This window comes from Phaseolus vulgaris, chromosome 6, assembly GCF_051622355.1.
Source record: "Phaseolus vulgaris cultivar YP4 chromosome 6, ASM5162235v1, whole genome shotgun sequence".
Lineage (NCBI taxonomy): Eukaryota > Viridiplantae > Streptophyta > Magnoliopsida > Fabales > Fabaceae > Phaseolus > Phaseolus vulgaris.
In genome coordinates, this window is record NC_143503.1 from 6,174,198 (window position 1) to 6,184,699 (window position 10,502).

At 35.3% G+C, this 10,502-nt stretch overlaps 1 pseudogene; it reads right to left on the reverse strand.

Annotated features, from left to right (window-relative positions):
* Positions 1–3,809: 3,809 nt before the first annotated feature.
* Positions 3,810–9,129, reverse strand: LOC150026290 (uncharacterized; annotated as a pseudogene).
* Between the last annotated feature and the right edge of the window lie 1,373 nt (positions 9,130–10,502).

The window sequence follows — 10,502 nt, forward strand, 5'->3', positions numbered from 1 at the left end:
TTGAATATGAGTTTGTGCACTTGAGTTCTCAAAATACAATTCAAGGACTTAAAGATGGTAAAGAGGTATAATTAAAATTTATTAATTGTACTATGGAAATGAATTTTGTATATTTTTACATTATAACTATTTTTTTTGTTACAGGAAACCACTTTTGTTGTTTTGACCACTATAAAATATATTCTAGATGACGATGATTGGTGATATACAACTTGCTTATGCAAGTGACATTGATAAAGTAATCTTTGCAAAATTACCCCATGCAAATTTATATCCTAAATTGTCAAAGGCAATTGCAACCTACATGATATATGGTCTATGTGGAGCTTCCAGGTTCATCTCACCTTGCAATAATAAAGATAGATGTTTCAAGTTTTACCCCCAAGAAATTTAAATTGTCAACTACTATTGATGAAGATAAATATCCATGTTACAAACGTAGAGATAATGGCATATTTACTGAGGTACCAGGCCTACGTTAACATCGAATATTGCAATAAATCCAACTCAATCAAGTATTTGTTTAAATATGTGAACAAATGTCCACATAGAGCTAGTCTTAAAATTACTAATACTGCTAAAAGGAAAACTCAAACAAAAATGCAACAAACTAGAACAACTACATTAGCATGATATATTTTCAAGAAAATCAAGGAATCAAAACCAGCGTGAATGGAATCCTATGATTTCAACTACAAGCATGTAATCGAATTCAAAGGTGAATCAAAATTTGATAAACTTCTCACTAGATGCTCTCTAACTCTCAAGTGTTTAGGTTTGTATTTACACTCAGCACTCATGCAGACAAACACTACCATATGCTTAGCAAGACTCTAATATTCACAAATCGAAAAATATGCAATCAAAGATCAAGAGGACTTTATAAGGGATGTAATGGGGCTTTGGTAAAGGTAGGTAAAAGTGGGAAAATAGGCTTAAAAACCATAGAAAAACAAAGGAGCAATAAAGGACAGGTCTAAAAACAAGTGTAAGTATCATGACAATTCAACTCCTCTTTTCATTTCAAGATATCATTTTTTTTTCATATAGTAGACAATCTACTAAGTGTATTAGATGATCCACTCTTATTTGCTTTATTTTTATTTTTTGTTTTATTCCTTTTTTTTTTGAAGAATTTGAAGAGGTATACTATGAAAATGAGATACACCCCCACACTTATTCAAGAACCTATTTCAAAATAATTTCAAAACTCCTTTATCTTCTAAGGTAGGGACAAACATGATTTTTCTGTTTTTTTTTTCTTATAATAAGGGTTAAAAACAAGAAAAATGCTATAGGCTCAAGGGGTTAACAAATAGATTATCATAAAGGTAAGTTAGTATGCCTAGTGGGTTAATTTAAACAAAGAATGCCTCAATCATATCAATTCATGCATGTAAATCATAATTATAAACCATAGAACCAAGCTAAGTTCTAGAGTATAAGCAGACACAAGTGAAACACACTAAAAAGAATATTAGACACTATATCAGATGATCCATTAGACAGTATGTCAATGAAGCTCAAAATCTCACCTGGGACAGTTTATCACAAAAGATTCAACTCTAAATTTCTCATAACCAACTTATGTTTCAAAACTTTTCAAAGAAATCCACACAACAAAGATCAAGAAACTGAAAATTTATCTAGAAACATGCACAATGCTTATATTAGATGTCCTAAATGTTTTCTACAAGAAAAAATAAAATATATATATATATATATATATATATATATATTAAGGAATTTTATTTGAAAGCAAACCAAGTAAACTCCCAGGAAAGAGAGGTGAGTCACAAATGGACAAACTTAAATACCAAGTCTTTCCTAGCCAGAGTCTTCCCTGGATCACTTTTCAAAAAAAAAAAAAAACATAAATAAATAAATAAAGACTAAAAGAAAATGTAGAAATGAAAACAATAAAAATAAATAAATAATAAATAAAAAGTAAAACAATTCCTAATTACAATTCCTCCCCCCCCCCCCCCCCCCCCCCCCCCCCCCCACGCTTAAATCATACATTGTCCTCAATGTAAAAACAATTAATAGATGTGTATGATAAAAGTAAGGGAAGAAATACTCCCTCTTCAAGCTTGAGGGTAATGGGGGTGTTGCAAGGTAATCTCTTCCACCGTCTCGTCTTGAGGAATCTCATGAAAGAGCTTTAGACAATGTCCATTCACCTTAAATGTATTGGTAGACGTTAGACTCTGCAATTCTACAACACCATGAGGATGAACATGGGTGACAAAAAATGGTCCAATCCATCTTGAACGCAACTTTCCAGCATAAGCTTTAATCTGGAGTTGAACAATAACACTCGTTGGCCAACAACAAACTCTTTCCCAGTGATGAAGTGGTCATGTAGACGCTTGGTCCTTTCCTTGTAGAATTTGGAATTCTCATATGCCTCTAAACGGATCTCGTCTAACTCCTACAAATGAAGTTTTCGCTGCTCTCCTGCCTTGTCATAATCCATGTTGCATGTCTTTACTGCTTATTAAGCTTTGTGCTTGATCTCCACAGGTAGATGACTAGCTTTTCCAAAGACAACCCTAAAAGGAGACATCCCAATAGGTGCTTTATAGGCTGTACGATAGGCCCAAAGAGCATCGTCTAAACGTTTACTCCAATCCTTCCTTGTTGGCTTAACCATCTTCTCCAAAATCCGCTTTATTTCTCTATTAGAGACCTCAACTTGACCATTTGTTTGTGGATGATATGGTGTGGACGCTCTATGGATCACCTCATATTTCCGAAATAGGCCATCTAGTATCTTGTTACAAAAATGTGTGCCTTGGTCACTGATGATGGCTTTAGGAATCCCAAATCTACAGAAGAAGTTAGATCGAATAAAAGCTGCAACATGGCAATCATTAGTTCTTGTGGCTATTGCCTCCACCCATTTGGAGACATAGTCCACAACAAGAAGGATACAAGTGAATCCAAAAGAAATAGGGAAGGGACCCATGAAATCAATACCCCACACATCAAAGACTTCACAAAATAGCATGGGTTGCTAGGGCATCTGTTGTCTCTGGGAGATAGCAGTGCCTGCTCTTTGACACATGTGGATGAGACGGTCCATGCATCTCTAAAAAGGTTGGCCAAAAGAAACCACAATCCAGTACCTTTATTGCAGTACGTTGTGTAGCCAAGTGTCCTCCAACAGATGAAGCATGAAAAAAATTTAGCACAGATGGGATCTCCTGGTCAGGAATGCATCTGCGTATGATCCGATCACTGTAGAAACACCATAAGTATCCCAGACATAGTACTTGGCATCACTCTTTAGTTTGTCTCTTTGTGTCTTGGTTGCCAATAGTGGAAAAACGGAAGCAGCAAGGTAGTTCACTATGTCAGTGTACCAAGGTATAAGTTCATATGTGTTAGATAATCTAGAATATTCATTAGATGCTTTGGTTGGACCATTTACTGATTTCGTTATGAGAAGAAGATGATTATCTGGTAAATCATGCCCCACTACTATCTTTAATCTCCAAGTCTAATTCTAGGAGCAACAACATCCACCTAATCAACCTTGGTTTTGAGTCAGTCTTCTTTAATAGATATTTCAGGGCAACATGATCAGTAAAAACAACCACCTTGGATCCTAGGAGATACCATCTGAACTAATCTAAGGAAAAGACAATGGCCAACAACTCCTTTTCCGTTGTGTAGTTAGACTGAGCAACGTCTAACGTTATAGAGGCATTGTAGATCACATGTGACAAACCATCTACACATTGTGCAAGGACAACTCTAAGTGCATAATTTGAGGCATCACACATGATCTCAAAAGGGAGTGTTCAATCAAGGGCATTTATAATTGGAGGTGTCACAAGTGCTGCTTTAAGGGCATCAAATGCCTCTCTGCATCCTTCTCCAAAATCAAACAATACATCCTTCTGTAGCAAGTTAGATAAAGGTAATGTTATTTTGCTGAAATTCTTGATGAACCATCTATAGAACCCTGCATGACCAAGAAAAGACCTAACCTTCCTCACAAAAGAGGGATAAGGTAATTTTGAGATAACATTCAGTTTAGCAGGATCTACTTGAATACCTTCCTCAAAGATAATGTGACCCAAAATTGTACCTTATGTAACCATAAAATGACATTTCTCATAACTTAATACTAAGTCATTCTCAATGCATTTGTCAAGTACTTTGACCAGGTTAGCCAAACAATCATCAAAAGAAAAACCTTACAGGCTAAAATCATCTATAAAAACCTCTATGCAATGCTCAATTAAATTAGAAAATATGCTCATCATGCATCGTTGGAACTGTTGATCAAGAGAGATCAAGTGCTTTGAAGAATCCAAATCCTATGTGTTTGATGCAAGACTGGTGTTGCTGTTGTGTTTAGGGAGGAATTTGGGTAGAATAGAATGTGATCCACTCCTTTGTTGAATCTAAAACTAATGTGATTTAAAACCTTTTAGAAAATAAAGTGTTTTTCCAACTAAGTGAAAAACAACCTGTTGTTTTGTCGAATCAACTGGTTGTTTTACTCTTAGGAGTTTTTGAAAAGGTTAAAAACTATTTTAGTTTGGTTGACTTAACTGCCAAACCAAACAATCGGTTGTTTCGTGGTTTCAACCGATTGTTTCTTTGAAAAGCCTAACATAATTCTATTTTGGTTGTTGAATGTGCTTTAAATGATTTTCAACTGAATACGCTCATTCATTAATTGCTTTGACCAATCTTTGGAAAATATAAATGGTTTGTTTATGTTTCAAACAAGCAAGAGAAACAAATTTGAGTTTTTCAGTTGTGACAAAGTTGATTTCAAGATTTGAACATTCACATCAAGCTTTGGGTTTTTCAAAGAGTGTTAAATAGGATTGCAATTGTATTGATTTCAGTTTGTACTGTGAACAAGTGTAATCCCTTCTCAACCTACTGTATTTCTGGTGTTGTGTTGCCAAGGAGTGTTGTCTGCTCTTGAGGTGGTCAAGATCAATACTTTTGGTGTGGTTTGCCAAAGGGAGTGTGTTTCTTGAAGGGCTCAAGGTCATTACTTTGGTGGTTTGTGTATTGTAATCTGGTTTGATTACTTAGTGGATTACCTAGTGGTTTTCTGGGGACTGGATGTAGCTCTTGGCTTAAGAGTGAACCAGTATAAACTGTTAGTGTATCTCTCTCTTACTCTAAACTCTTATAAATTTTGTTTTAAGCTTTACTGGTATAAACAACCGATTGTTTCGCAGAAACAACCGATTGCTTTTCTGTTGCTTTGCTGTTTTATTGCTTATATTCTTGGCTAACTTGATTCTTGTTCTGGATTCACACAAAGAATTTTATTAAACCTCAAAAAGATTTCAAAAACCTCTCTTAAAAAATTCACCCCCGTCTTGTTTAAGGCCATATATTCTAATAGGAACGTTCCAGGAGCATTACATAGTAGCAGCTTAGTGACCTCCTTCTTCACCACATCAAGAATTTGGGGATTAAGCCTGCATTGAGGTTGTCTCACAGGTTTTGTCCCTTCTTGTAGTAGAATTCTATGCATATAAAAAGAAGGGTTGATACCTGGAATATCTGCCAACGTCCAACCAATGGCTTTCTTGTGCTCTCTAATCACCTGCAACAGTTTCTGCTCTTGTTCATCAGTTAGATCAGTAGAAATAATCACTGGAAGTTGCTCCCTTTTTCCAAATAGGCATACTTAAGATGACTCGAAAGTGGCTTGAGTTCAAGTGATGGCGGTTGGATGATGGACAGTACTGGTCTAGTGTTGAGAGAAACTTTCGCAACCTGCAATTCATCAGGGTTGATATCATCTAATGTCGCTAAGTGTGAATCAACAACATCTACTTCAGTTGCAAAACCTAGAAAATTAAACACATTATCATCCATAATATCATCTAAAATGTCAAGATGATACACAAAGTGATCTTCAATCGAGTGTTTCATAGCGTATAGGATATTGAACTGGACTAAACTGTCTCCAAACTCCATAGCCAGTGTGCCTGCGTGAACATCAATCTTGGTGCTTGCTGTCTTCAGGAAAGGTCTTCCTAAGATGATGGTTGTTGCACCAAAATTTGAATCTTCTCCACCCATGTCCAGAATGTAGAAATCTACAGGAAAAACAAGTTTATTTACTTGAATAAGGACGTCTTCAATAAGCCCTGCAAGTTGAACTGTGCTCCTATTAGCGAGTTGAATGACTACACATGTGGGTTTAAGAGGACCAATAGACAAAGAAGTAAACAAAGATAAATGCATAACATTTATAGATGCTCCCAAGTCCAGCATCGCATTTTCAAATAGGTTATTTCCTATTACACAAGGAATGGTGAAAGTGCCTGAGTCTTTGCATTTTTCAGGTATTGCTGCCGCAAGCTTTTCAATGAGAGAAAAAACATTCCTTCTCATGTTTACCTTTTCGTTCCCTTTAAGATGCCTTTTATGTGTGCACAAATCCTTCAAAAACTTTGCATATTTAGGAATCAATTTAATAGCATGTAGTAGAGGAATGTTCACCTCGACCTTTCTGAATGTCTCGAGAATCTCCTTGTCAACTTTTTCCATTTTCTGCTCGTCTGAACAACTCTTTGTAGAAAAGGAAGAGAATAGATGGTCTGTTGAGACTAGCAGTTTCTCCTTGTATATCAACTTCATGAGACGGTCTAGGAGGAGCATCCATGTCATTATTCCTTGTGTTGACCCTTCTTTGATCATAATTCGTTGGAGCAGTAATGTTGGAGGTGTTAGACGATCTGAGTTGATCGTCTACTTTGGTGGGTTTATGCACTGGTGCTTGCAGCTGAGTACCACTTCTCAGAGTGATGGCACTGAAATTATGTGGATTGATGGTCGTCTGGGAGGGAAGCTTATCAAACCCTTTAGAATTCATCTCATTCATACGAGTGGCTAACTGACCAATATGATTTTCCAAGTTATGAATGCTTACCTCTGTTCTTTGTACTCTTTCATCTGTTTTTTGTAGTATTTCACTTGTTCTCTGTTGGAATTGCGTATTAACTTTAACCATGTGCTTTATTACATCCTCCAGAGAAGATCCACCTTTTTCTGATACAAGAGCTGGTGGTGGGGATGGTTGTTGTTGTTGTGAGTTACCCCATCTAAGATTCAGATGATTCCTCCAACCCGGATTATACTGATTGGTGGACAAATCACGGTTGAATGGTTGCTGAGGTGGGTTAGATAGTCTATTAATGAAGGGAAAATTAGTAGACTGTCTACCAATATTAAAGATGTTTGCAGCATAAGCTTGAGAACATTCAACATTGTTTCCTCCTTTAACTTCTTGAAGAGTGGGGCAAGCATGAGTGGCATGGTTAGCAGTGCAAATTCCACATACCCTTGCAATCATCTGAGGCATAGTTAGCTGCTTCATCATGGATATGAGATCTGTTAGAATATATGGTCTTAAAAAAGAGGGAGGGTGAATTGTTTATGAAATATTTTCGCAAACTTTGAAGGTATAATGAAGTTCAATGCAGAATCAAAGATACAAAAATCCAAAGAGCAATTAAACAAAACAGTTTAAGTTGATTATCAGAAAATCAACCGGTTGTTTTTGCGATTCAACCAATTATTTTTATGAGCAGAGTTAAAAACAACTTAAAAGCATAATTTAAATGAGTTCAGGGCAAAAGAAAAGCACACAAGCAATTTATATTGGTTCACTCTTATCCCAAGAGTTACATTCAGTCCCCAGAAACCACTAGGTATCTACTACGCAATCAAAATCCAGATTACAAACACAACACCAAAGAAGTGACCTTGGACACCTCAAGTCACACACTTCCTTTGGCACACAATATTTAGAAATACAAGAGATACATAAAGGATTACACCTGATGAAGATCAAATCAAAAGATTACAGCAATCCTATTCCACTTCTTTGAGAAAACCCAAAAGCTTGAATGCAAATCTTGAAAACTCAAATATGTTTTCACACTTCACAAATGTCTAAATTGTTCTCTTTTCTTAGGAGCGTATAACAACCTTTTTAAATACTCCAAAGGTTTGTTAAAAAAAGTTAAAGCAAGAGGCTATTCAGTTAGAAAACATTTAAAACTAATTTGTAAACTTAACAAAAATTCTGTTATGAATTTTCAAAAAACAATCGGTTGAATTTTTGAAACAACCGATTGAATTGGTTTGACAGCAAAGTCAACCAAGTCAATCAGCTTCAAACCCTTTTCAAAAACCACTAAGTGCCAAACAACCGATTGAAACGATAAAACAACTGGTTGTTTTTTCACTTCTTTATAAAACAATCTTTTTCAAAAAGATTTTTATTCCAAACAATTTTAGATTCAAACAAAGAGTGGATTACACATTAATCTACCCAGATCCCACCCACACAAGCAACAACTTCAGCCTTGCATCAAACACCATGGATTTGGAGACATCAAAGCTTCAAGATCATCCTTGATCAACAAGATTGTCTAATTGTGCCTTCATCTGAGCATGATTAGTTGCATAATTGGTTGTCATCTCATGAACTCCCCGAACAGGTGCTGCAAAGTTGTTACGTGTGTGGAATTGTTGATTGTTAGAAGCCATGATCTCTATAAGTTGTCTTGCAGCGGCTAACGTCTTGTCAACTAGCGCTCCTCCACTGGCAGCATCTATCATATGTCTATCAATAACCATAAGACCCTCGTAAAAATATTGTATTAAAAGTTGTTCGTTAATCTGATGGTATGGACAACTTGTACATAGCCCCTTGAATCTTTCCCAATATCCATAAAGACTTTATCTATCTTATTGCCTGATACCGCATATTTCCTTTCTTATTTATGTGACTCTAGATGCAGGAAATAATTTTTCAAGGAACACTCTTTTCAACCCTTCCCAATTAGTCACTGATCCTGCTGGCAAATAATATAGCCAATCTTTAACTACATCTTGGAGTGAAAAAGGGAATGCTTTAAGCTTGTTGTGCTCCTCTGTGACCCCAGCTGGCCTCATGGAGGTGCATACTGTATGAAACTCCTTAAGATGTTTATGCGTGTCTTCACCCGCAAGCCCATGAAATTTAGGCAGCAAGTGCATCAAACCAAATTTAAGCTCACATTGCCCATCTAGGTATTGGAAGGAAACATCTGGAGCAGCAAGTTCTCTGAGGGTTCGTTCATCCATAATTCCAAAAAGAGGACTTACGACAGTAGTTGGTGATGGATGAACTAGAAGACGAGGCTGTCTCAATAGACATGTATTTCAATTGAATGTCCTATTAGACCCCTTAGAGCAAAATCCTTTTTTTTTTGTTTTATAAAAGAAATAACCCAAGTCAACTCCCAGGAAAGAGAGGTGAGTCACAAATGGACAAACTTAAAAACCAAGTCTTTCCTAGCCAGAGTTTTCCCTAAATTGCTTTCAATTAAAAAAAATCAAAGAGTAACAGTTGGAGTGTCTCCCCTAAATGCAAACTCCTATATATAAAACTAATGCAAATGCTACATTTAATGCTAAAAAAATAGAGAAAAGAAAAAAAATTCAAAAATAAATAAATTATAGAAAATAAAAAGAGCAACAATAAAATTAAAATCAGAAAACAAAAATGGTAGAAACAAAATAATAACTAAAAATAGAGAAGATATAAAATAAAGGCATAACAAAATAAGATAAAGATAAAAAAATATAAAGAAATAAAATAAACACAAATCAAACCAAGATAAAGAAAAGAGATATAGAAGATAAAATAAAATAAAAACAAATAAAAACAAAATAAATACAAAAGATATACAAAAAGAAAATAAAAACAAAATAACAATAAAAGATATCCTAAATATTATATTTTTTGGTATTTTTTTAATCTTTTTAGGGTATTCTAAATAAACAAAAACTAATAAGAAGAAAACAAAATTTTAATATGCAGAAAATAAAATTAGGAAAAAAATTATGTAGATAAAGAGAAAAACCTAATAACCAAAATCAAATTGGATTCCCCGGCAACGGTGCCAAATTTGATAACAGTCGTTTTGCTCTCAAATTAAGATGATTCTAGCGTAGACTTGCCTAATACTAGAGAGATGATAGTATAAAAGTGGTCAGATGACCCAAAGTCGTCTCCCAACGAATCCAATAGTAATTTCAGTGAATAGAATTCAAAACCTATCTACAAACAATGAAAATTAGCAATAATGGTAAAGTAAAAGGGGTTGTGATCGTTAAGCAAGAAAATATAAATGATGATTTAAATCAGTAAAGAATGCAGATTGACTCCCAAGTTCTTCCACCAATGAATTCCTCACAGGTTCTCTAAGGATTATTCCTTTCTCAATCATCAGTTGAGTTAAACTAGATTGAACATGCGCCAAACCTAATTCAACTGAAGCTCACCAGTAACGCATGTGTCTACCGGTTTAATCAATACCCACTTTGTTCCATGCGTATACTCCATGGGAATGCTTATCTCCTCTCTCTTGAATCGTGCGCCCAAGAAATTAATTAGAACAATACGAACTAACTAAGAAACCAAAGTTTAAGATAAGGATGGCTTTCAAGCATGC